Below are 9,767 nucleotides of genomic sequence, written 5' to 3' on the forward strand. Positions count from 1 at the left end.
TTTCTTCGCAGCCAAACTAACTCTTGTGAACGCTGGAAAGTTTGGACTGGGGGAATCTACAGTACGCCGAGGAGAATATAGTATAAGACAGATCTTATTCTTCAATGCCTGCCATGTGTTTGTCATAAACTGTGAATTCGCTGCCAAATGCATCCGGATGGAGTTTGACAGGCAGATTTGAGTTTCATGGGTGTCCCATTTCAGACGTACACATGACACATTATTCCCGTATTCCAAAAATCAAATGTGTACCTACACCGAATGTTTCAGTCACTCAATGCAACGAGTCCCTTTAGCACAATAACATTTAAAGTAACATTTGGGTCATTATTAATGTGCCAAATGTGAGTCAAATTTTGGCTTAAGGGAGTAAACAAAAAGTAAAGGATTACGTGCCAGTTGCCCGGTTATTTTATTAGGAACTGCAAAACAACACACGATTTAAATGGAAAAACAATTACCTGATACTTGCTGATGTACAATTATGCATTACATTTCATTACATTTATGCATTTGGCAAACGCTTTTATCCAAAGCGGCTTACAGAGCACAATTAATGGGACAATCCCGCAGGAGCAACCTGGAGTTAAGTGTCTTGCTCAAGGACACAATGGTGGCATTGCTATCATGTGTTAACATGATGCTAGCATGCTTTTAGCATGCTTTAGCACTTCGCTAGGCATTGCTATCATGTGTTAGCATAATGCTGGCATGTTTTTATCATGTATTAGCACATCATTAGGTGTTGCTATCATGTTTTAGCATGATGCTAACATGTTTTAGCACTTTTTTAGGTGTTGCTAGTATGAGTTAGCATGTTGTTAACATGATTTAGCACTTCTCTATGTGTTGCTAACATGTGTTAGCATGATGCTATCATGTTTTTAGCATGTTTTAGCACTTCGCTAGGCATTGCTCCCAGATAGCAAACTGACTCCGGAACGGATCTGCCACGGAGGGGTCACAAGCTCCGGAACGGATCCGCAAAACGGATCCGGAACGGAGTCCACTTGCACAGCGCAACGAATCCGGAACAGATAAGGATTGCGGATCCAGACTAGATCCGCGGCAGACCCTACCCGTATCCGCTGATAAAGCAGCTCACCCGCCGCGGATCCGATCTGGACCCGTTCATTTCAGTCTGAAAACCTTTCAGATCACTCATTCAAAACTAGTAATCTGGCCAAAACTACAGAAATGTTTTTTAGATAGACTAGATTGCTCTATAAAAGCTTGAATAGTTATTAATGTGTATGCCTTTATTAATATTAATAAAACATGAAATCATTAAAAATTTGAAAATCATAATTTTTAGCCAGTAACAATAAAACTATAAAAAATAGGTTATTAAAGTCTATAAATGTATTTACTATTTTAATAGTTTTATTCATGTATAGGCTACATTGAATAGACATTACAGAAAAATGAAATTCAACCATAAATTGTTCCAAGAACATAGTTTTATTGAATGAAAAACATTTTACTAAATGAAAAAACATTAAAAAAAAATTTAAGTCACTACTGTTGGGTCAGGATGCTGACATTGGGACGGCTCCTTGAGCTTCCCCTATCTGCTGCCAGGTTGAACCAACATATTACATTCTTCGTAATCTCGTCATCGGTGGCGGCACAGGAGACATGGCTCTTTCTCACAGCACCTGTAATACACAAGCACATTTTCATTAAATGACATGAAATCACATTGAAACTACCAAGTTTTTTTTTTTAAAGGATAGACATAACCACTGCCTTTAAAACAAAAGTGTACAATCTGACATTTATAGGTACACTGTAACTGTTGGCGCTCTAGCGGTTAATAAACAGAAACGTATGCGTCTTGCGGTAGAACATTGTAGCCAGAGCTACTTCTCTTGGTTTATTTCTATGCCAAGTCACGGCAGGTAATGGGATACTCCGTAGCGGTTGGCATCCCTCGCTGTCTAAAATAGTCAGAATATAAACACTTATTATAGGTGTATTGTAGTGATTCAGGATAAGACAAATCACACTTTGGAAGATGGATTCATGATATACTTGCTCCTTACATTAATGTTGTAAATTTTAAACCAAAAAAGTGTTACTGTTTCAGTTTAAAACTGTTAAAAAAACAATGTTTTTTTTAGCTTGTATTTTTTAGCCAGACAATATTTAATACATTTACTTACACAGGAGTAACTTTTTAGACTTCATCTGATTGAATGATTTTTTCCCATTCATGCCCTTCCAATTGATCCTCCTCCCAACATCGTCATGGAACATATGGGAAAGGATGTTCCATGTGACACGTTTGGTATCATGGCCCCCAATAGTTGCCAGGGAGGAAATCTAAAATGTAACAAAAATGTGTTATTTATTATAGGCATAACAATATGACTTTCTGATTGGCTGGAAGACCATTAAAAACAGTTATAAAATGGCTGATAAAAGATATTTTGCTTAAAATGTTAAAGGTAGGAATTTCTCCCATCTAGCGGTGAAATTGTATTTTGCATTCAAACGAATTGTGCTCTCTAGCGCCTTGCTTTTTCAAATGCGTGTTGCATCTATGGAACAGTTTTTCTATTCATTTTATCTAAAAGAAATGTTACAGAAACACAAAATACACAATGCAACCAGTGAGTTGTAGAAAAGAACCAAAATTTGTAGAGTGTTTTCAAAAATAATTATACAGCAGGGCTTGACAATAAGGACTGCCCGATGGCCCGGGGTCAGTGTGAAAGACACTTGGGCCTAGTGTTGTCAAAAAACTTGGTACTTCGGTAACAAGTTGGTACTAAAAAAATTAAACCGTTACGGTACCAGCTTTTCTTAAGTACCGGTGGTACCGAAGTACCGGGTTAATTCGGTTCTTGATGCGCAGTTGAAAGGTGCACACACAGTTGCGTCCTCTTCATAAAAACACTGAGACATGGCGACCGGCGGCGCTGCTAATGCGGCGGCTCTGAATTCACTTGTTGACAAGAAAGGAGGAAAGAGCCACATATGGAAATATTTTGAATTAGGCCTATGTCACGTTGCCATAAGGGGCCGTTCACATAGCGCGTTTTTTGCACGTGCAAATTCGTTATTTATATAGATGCGGCAAGCGCACTCATAATAGAAGTGACGTGGCGCAGCGAGTTCTTCTTTTCAGGCGCGCCGCTGTTCATGGTTGCATAGCGGAGACACGGGAGAGCAAGCGCTTGTGGAAAGAAGGAGAAAGCGGTGCGAACTGCGCCCTCCTTGATGACGAGGAAGTATCAGCAAATAATTAATTGATTTCTAGCCCTTGGATTAGAAATCAGCTGCAGGGTTCTCAAGATTTGAAGACATCAGGCAAGAGTGACATTTTTGCCAGTTTTGGATTAAATAACAGTACAGTTAAGTCAAATTAAACACGTTTTATCTCCTGTATAGTTTGGTAACACTACAATAAGATAGCATTCATTAACATTACTTAATGTGTTATCTAACATCAACAGTGAACAATATATTTTTACAACATTAATTAATGTTAGTGAATGTTATTTAATACAAACACTTGATTGTTCATGTTTGTTCACTTCATTCATTGTGCATTAAATAATGTTAACAGATTAAACGTTTGATTTAAAAAATGTATTAGTAAATTTTTTAGGGCTGTAACGATACGCAATATAAAATCGAAATCGCGATACTCAGGTCCACGAACCGGTATCGCGATGTGAGAATCGCGACACACACCCCTTCCAACTCCCAGAGTTATCCTTCCCGTCCAGATCCAATGCTACCGCGTCTTTAAATTACTATTAGTATTATTTGAAGTTAACATTATAAAATACATAGACCTACACCACAAAACTAGTTGAGTTAGTATTAGTATTTTAATACTAGTATTTTAAATTGGGCAATTTTAGCGTTATGGACGTGACATTTGCAGTCAAAACTTAAAATATAAATTCTCAGAAAATGCATTTATACCAATATATTGAAACTTCTGTTTATATATCCATAGCCTACTCCCTTAATAAAGTCCACTAAATGTCCAGACATTAGAAAAATATAAGTCTACACATGTATTTTATATTTAATATGAGGGAAATACACATGCGTTACGGACGTGACACAAAACATCTTTAGCTTTTAGGTGGCAAAATATATATTTTTATAATTCTGTGAATTACACTGTACAAACCAAAAGTAGGCCTAATACTACCCACCAGATGAAGAAGGGTTGGCTCTCCCCAGAACATAAAATATTTATTATATTTTATTTTTCGTGTTCGCATTTATGAGGAAATAACAATGTAAGGACGTGACAGTTCTCTGGAAGCGGCACTAAAACTTTCACAGAGACATCAAACAGAAAGCACAAAGCCTTTCTTTAAAGTGAATTTCATTTTGCATTAATTGTATCTCAATTTTAATCAGTGTTTCATCAACCAATTGCCTGGATTTAATAAATAAGAAGTAAATATCGATAGATAATCACGGAGTCGCCGGCGCCTGAACTGGAGAACCTAAACTCATCGTATAAGGTAGGCTACTTGCCTCACAGACCAGAGAAATATATTTATATCGAAATGTTTACTTTTAAAATGAACAATTCAAAACGAAAGATACAGACTGCTTTCTGCTTATGTAATCCGTTATGTAATGAAAAGTGCATTTCTCTCTGGCGCGTTCACTGAAGATCGCGAGACAGTATCGTCAACTTCATCTTGCAATAGACACTGACAGAAAACACTTGTTTATTAATAAACAATTTAAATGTCTCCTTGCTATATTTCACATATTCATAATCATTACTTTTGCCGGTTCTTTATGACAGCTTTTTGGTGCTTTATTGGCAGCGCCCCTTATCATCACCGCATTAGCACCGAAAACATGGAGATTTATTTTAGACAATAATCGCACAACCTATTTGATATTCTATAATTAAATACTCAGTGACTTATCCCAACCAACTATTAAAAAAGGTTTACTTGTAAGCGTCTTTTTACATGTTAGCCTAGTAGCCTACGTATTATGTGACTATACCTTTCCATGTGACGCGAGCTAGTTATATAACGTGAGGAAACATGGAAAACAACCCAGAGATTGCGGACCCTCCCAATACATTTAAGTCAGCAGTATGGCAACATTTCGGCTAGCGGTGGAGAATAAGGATGGCAATCGTGTAGTCTACAAGACCCACACAATTTGCCGTAGGCTAAGTGTTTTAAGAAGCTTCCTCAAATGTGAACCGGTAACACATCCAACATGCAGATGCATATCCTACGGCACCATCCCGAAATCAATTTAGTTGGAGCACAGAAAACAACCCAAAAGCAGCAGCCTACACTGCCTAGTTTAGTTTAATAATTTGCATAGTTAATATTGTTCTTTGGTGTTCAGTTTATACAGGTTTTTCAAATGTTATTTAATAAAAATACCGGTATATTTTTTTTCTCTCAAAATCTCTCTTTTTTCACCCCCAAGCCCCGCCCCCGTGATCGAATCGCGATACGAACCGAATCGTGGCTCAAAAATCGTGATACGAACCGAATCGTGGGTTTGGTGTATCGTTACAGCCCTAACATTTTTTAATTAACCCCAAGGAGAATAATTGCTACAGTATATAACTATTGTTTATTGTTAGGTCATTTTATCTGTGATCTAACAAATAGAATCTTATTGTAAAGTGTTTTTAATACTACAGTTTCCATCTTTCTAACCGTGATATACACTTTAATAATATATGTAAGTTTATTCTAAATTAAGCTTTGGTACCGAGAACCGTGGATTCTCACTGGTATTGGTACCGAATACTGAAATTTTGGAACCGTGACAACACTACTTGGGCCAGTTGCCGGAACTGTCATTTGCCCGATCGGGCCAGTGCTGCATCTTCAAGGAAGTTGATAATTTGCGAATTTTTAAGCCTTGACAATTTAAATATTCAAGCGCAAGGAAACTCAGTTTGGTACTCCACTTTGGTGGAGAATTTATTTGTCATGATGTAAAAAAAAAAATAGACTCAAACTAGTAGAAAAGTGTTAAATGCTGTAGTGTGGACCAGTGTCAGTATTTGACAAAATAGCTGGCTAAATTTGAAAACGGTTTGAAACAGTATTTAATCTTACTTTACTCAGATGAATGGAAAAGATGAAACTCCAAAACCAGACTGGTGGCACTTGAACGAACTGTAAGCTGCAACAGAACACACACACACACACACACACACACACACACACACAGTATCTTAATATGATATGAAATAATTATCTGAAACAACATTACATGGGGAGGTGGTGGAGAATATATTTGTCATGATGTAAACAAAAATAGACTCAAACTAGTTTAGCAGAAGAGTGTTAGGCTAAATGTTGTAGTCTGGACCAGTTGGCTAAATCAAGTTTGAAACAGTACTATTTAATCTTACCTTACTCAGATGAATGGAAAAGATGAAACTCCAAAAAAACTGGTGGCACTTGAACGAACTGTAGCTGCAACAGAACACACACACACACACACACACACACACACACACACACACACACACACACACACACACACACAGTATCATGATTTAATATAATATTAATTAATTTTTCTGAAACAACATTACATGGGGTGGTGGAACTGTCAAAATGTAAACACAAATGGACTTAAACTAACGTTATAACAGAAATTCAGTTTTAAAAAGTAACGGTAGGCCTAACACGATAATTTCTCGCCTGACATTTTACTGGAAAGTGGAGAAAATATGCGCTCAGGGTTTGATAAAAATCCGGAGAGCTAACTTACGTGACCTCACCTCCCAGAGAGAAATAATTCCATCCAAATATATTTTTAATCAGAGTTATTAATTACCAAATACATTTTACTCAAATCTACGCCAATGACAATTTGCTAAGTTGTTTTGCCACAATCATTTCAGAAATAAAAACATCAGTATGTTGAATGGTATGAATATTACAGGCTAAGTAACGTTAACTGTACAAATAAAGCATATTTTAACTATTCTTACCGTGTTCCGTCCTCGCTGAACTGACGGCAGCATCTTTTCCACTGTGGAGAATGATTCAGTCAGTGATGGTGACGGTTGAAAATAGGCGCGTTCAGTCAGCGAATCCGCCCAGCGTCTGTAGCGAGTCCGCGAGTTGACAGTGCGCTGTCTGTAGGCGGGGCATATTCTGTGCGCATGGCCGAATTGAGTCTGAGAGAACAGCGGACCTGGCGGCTTGAGGGCGGATCCGCCCCGGAGTCTATTGCTATCAGGGCTATCATGTGTTATCATTATGCTAGCATGTTTTTAGCATGTATTACCACATCATTAGGTGTTGCTAGTATGAGTTAGCATGTTGCTAGCATGTTTTAGCACTTCGCTGAGTCAAAAAAGCCAAACAGGAAGTGTCTACAATGTTCTGGTGCAGAGATATTTATATTTATGCATTTGGCAGACGCTTTTATCCAAAGTGACTTACAGAGCACTAATTAATGGGACAATCCCGCCGGAGCAACCTGGAGTTAAGTGTCTTGTTCAAGGACACAATGGTGGTGGCTGTGGGGATTGAACCAGCAACCTTCTGCTTACCAGTTATGTGCCTTAGCCCACTACGCCACCACCACTGTAACGTAAGTGATGTGATCAAATTCAAAGACATACAAAACATGGTACATTTAAAGGTGCAGTATGTAAGATTCAGAAAAGTGTGTTATTAGTGACACCTGTGGCCGTTATGTGAACTGCAGCAGCTTCCTGTTGCTCGTGCTCACGCTCCATAGGGACACGAGCGAGCTTGAACATTGTCTAGCATTAATTTCATGTGTTGTAGTAGTTTAGCTAAAATGGCACAGATCAATCCTTATGGATTGCAGTTATGTAAGCTGACCTGTCCAATAAGAAGTTAATGAAACGCCAATTCAGGGTCTGTTTTGATCCCAAAAACCGAACGAAGGTCCCTCCAGGAATCAAATGCCCTGCCGATGTTCACTGTAGTTTTCACTGAACCACGATCACGTTCCCTCTTAGCCAGACAGATAGGCGGGCGGATAGATAGGACGGACAGATAGTTCTACAGACAGACAGACAGACAGACAGACAGACAGACAGACAGACAGATAGACAGATAGATAGATAGATAGATAGATAGACAGACAGACAGACAGACAGACAGACAGACAGACAGATGGTTAGACAGACAGACAGACAGATAGACAGATAGTTAGACAGACAGACAGACAGACAGACAGATAGACAGATAGTTAGACAGACAGATAGATAGACAGACTGATAGACAGACAGACTGACAGATAGATAGATAGATAGACAGACAGACAGACAGACAGACAGATGGTTAGACAGACAGACAGACAGATAGACAGATAGTTAGACAGACAGACAGACAGACAGACAGACAGATAGACAGATAGTTATACAGACAGACATACAGACAGACGGACAGACAGTTAGACAGACAGACAGACAGACAGATAGACAGACTGATAGACAGACAGATAGTTATACAGACAGACAGACAGATAGTTATACAGACAGACAGACAGTTAGACAGACAGACAGACTGATAGACAGACCGATAGACAGATAGTTAGACCAAGACAAAACAAGACAATTATAATTATTATTTATTTGTTTGGAGTAAGAATTGTTTTAAGAGAATATATATATTAACTACAACTTAATGAATTAACAATTAGCTTTTAAATAAACAAAAACAGCATTTGATTACAGCGTTAATGATGTTAATAAGAAAACATTTTTTGGCCAATTGGGAGAGAAAAATAAAACGAATTTGTTTCTATGATTTCTCTGAAAGTAATCTCAAGTAAATGTATCTAGATTTACATTTATTTAAATATTTTTACAGGAAAACAAGACAAAAATACTGAGTTAGAAAAAGCGTCATTATATAAATGTTTCAATTCGACTAACACAAACACAAACGCACAGGATCCGCCTCAGTTCTGCAGGAGGATTGGGACAGCTCTGGTACGTGACGTCCAATGAAATCTCTCCACTTGAGCGGCACACTGATTCCTCCAGTGAATATTCCAGAACGCTGTCAGGATGGATGTGATGTTGATTGGCACAGAAACACATTAGCAGCTCTCTTGGTTTGAGTTCAAAGAGGCGATGCTGAGAGTCTGATGCTGGACGTGAAGAAGAGATCTCACAAGGGAAAGTGTGCAGATGTGCGCAGGAACGCCAGAACTGGAACACCAGATGATGCACTCAGAGATACAGAAAGACTTCAAATGTACTCTGGCTTCGACCCGTGGAGCTGTTATATTTGTCTGGCACCGAGATCAGAGAAATGGACTGAATTCTGTGGAATGCATCTTTTCCTTTTGGAAATAATGTTACATTGTGTTTCCATTCTTACTTGCAAGTTGCCGCAGAATAATGAGATAACTGCAATACAAGGAAAATGTTGCTCTGGTTCCCTGAATTGCCAGGTTATAATAAATGAAATGCCTTCAGCATACTAGTACTAGTGTCTTCACTGATGGTTAGGTTTAGGCCTGGGATATGGGTATGGGTATGGCCATACAGTATATGCACTCCTGTTGACTGTATTACATCTCAGTGGCAGGTTCGAAGGGCGGGAACGGGTCGTGATGCCAGCTACGGACAGCTGTCTGACATCTTTGTGTGTTTGTCTTTTTGTTTAAATTTTATATTAAACTATTATTTATCTGCCAAGCCGGTTCTCGCCTCCTCCTTTCCATTAATCCCTTTACACTGGTGCCGAAATCTGGGAAGGAGGAGGGATGCGCCGTAGTAGAGTTCTCGCCGCTACCAT

The 9,767-nt window shown here is 38.5% G+C and overlaps 1 long non-coding RNA gene across 1 annotated transcript; it reads right to left on the reverse strand.

The window, feature by feature from the left end:
• Window positions 1-1,528: 1,528 nt before the first annotated feature.
• On the reverse strand, window positions 1,529-6,445 carry LOC127657871 (uncharacterized). Its single transcript, XR_007972331.1, has 4 exons — window positions 6,383-6,445; window positions 6,084-6,143; window positions 2,166-2,325; window positions 1,529-1,658 (listed from the first exon to the last, which is right to left on the reverse strand). It is a non-coding gene; the product is annotated as an uncharacterized LOC127657871 (long non-coding RNA).
• Window positions 6,446-9,767: the final 3,322 nt, after the last annotated feature.

The sequence above is a fragment of the Xyrauchen texanus genome, chromosome 17, assembly GCF_025860055.1.
Source record: "Xyrauchen texanus isolate HMW12.3.18 chromosome 17, RBS_HiC_50CHRs, whole genome shotgun sequence".
NCBI classification, from domain to species: domain Eukaryota; kingdom Metazoa; phylum Chordata; class Actinopteri; order Cypriniformes; family Catostomidae; genus Xyrauchen; species Xyrauchen texanus.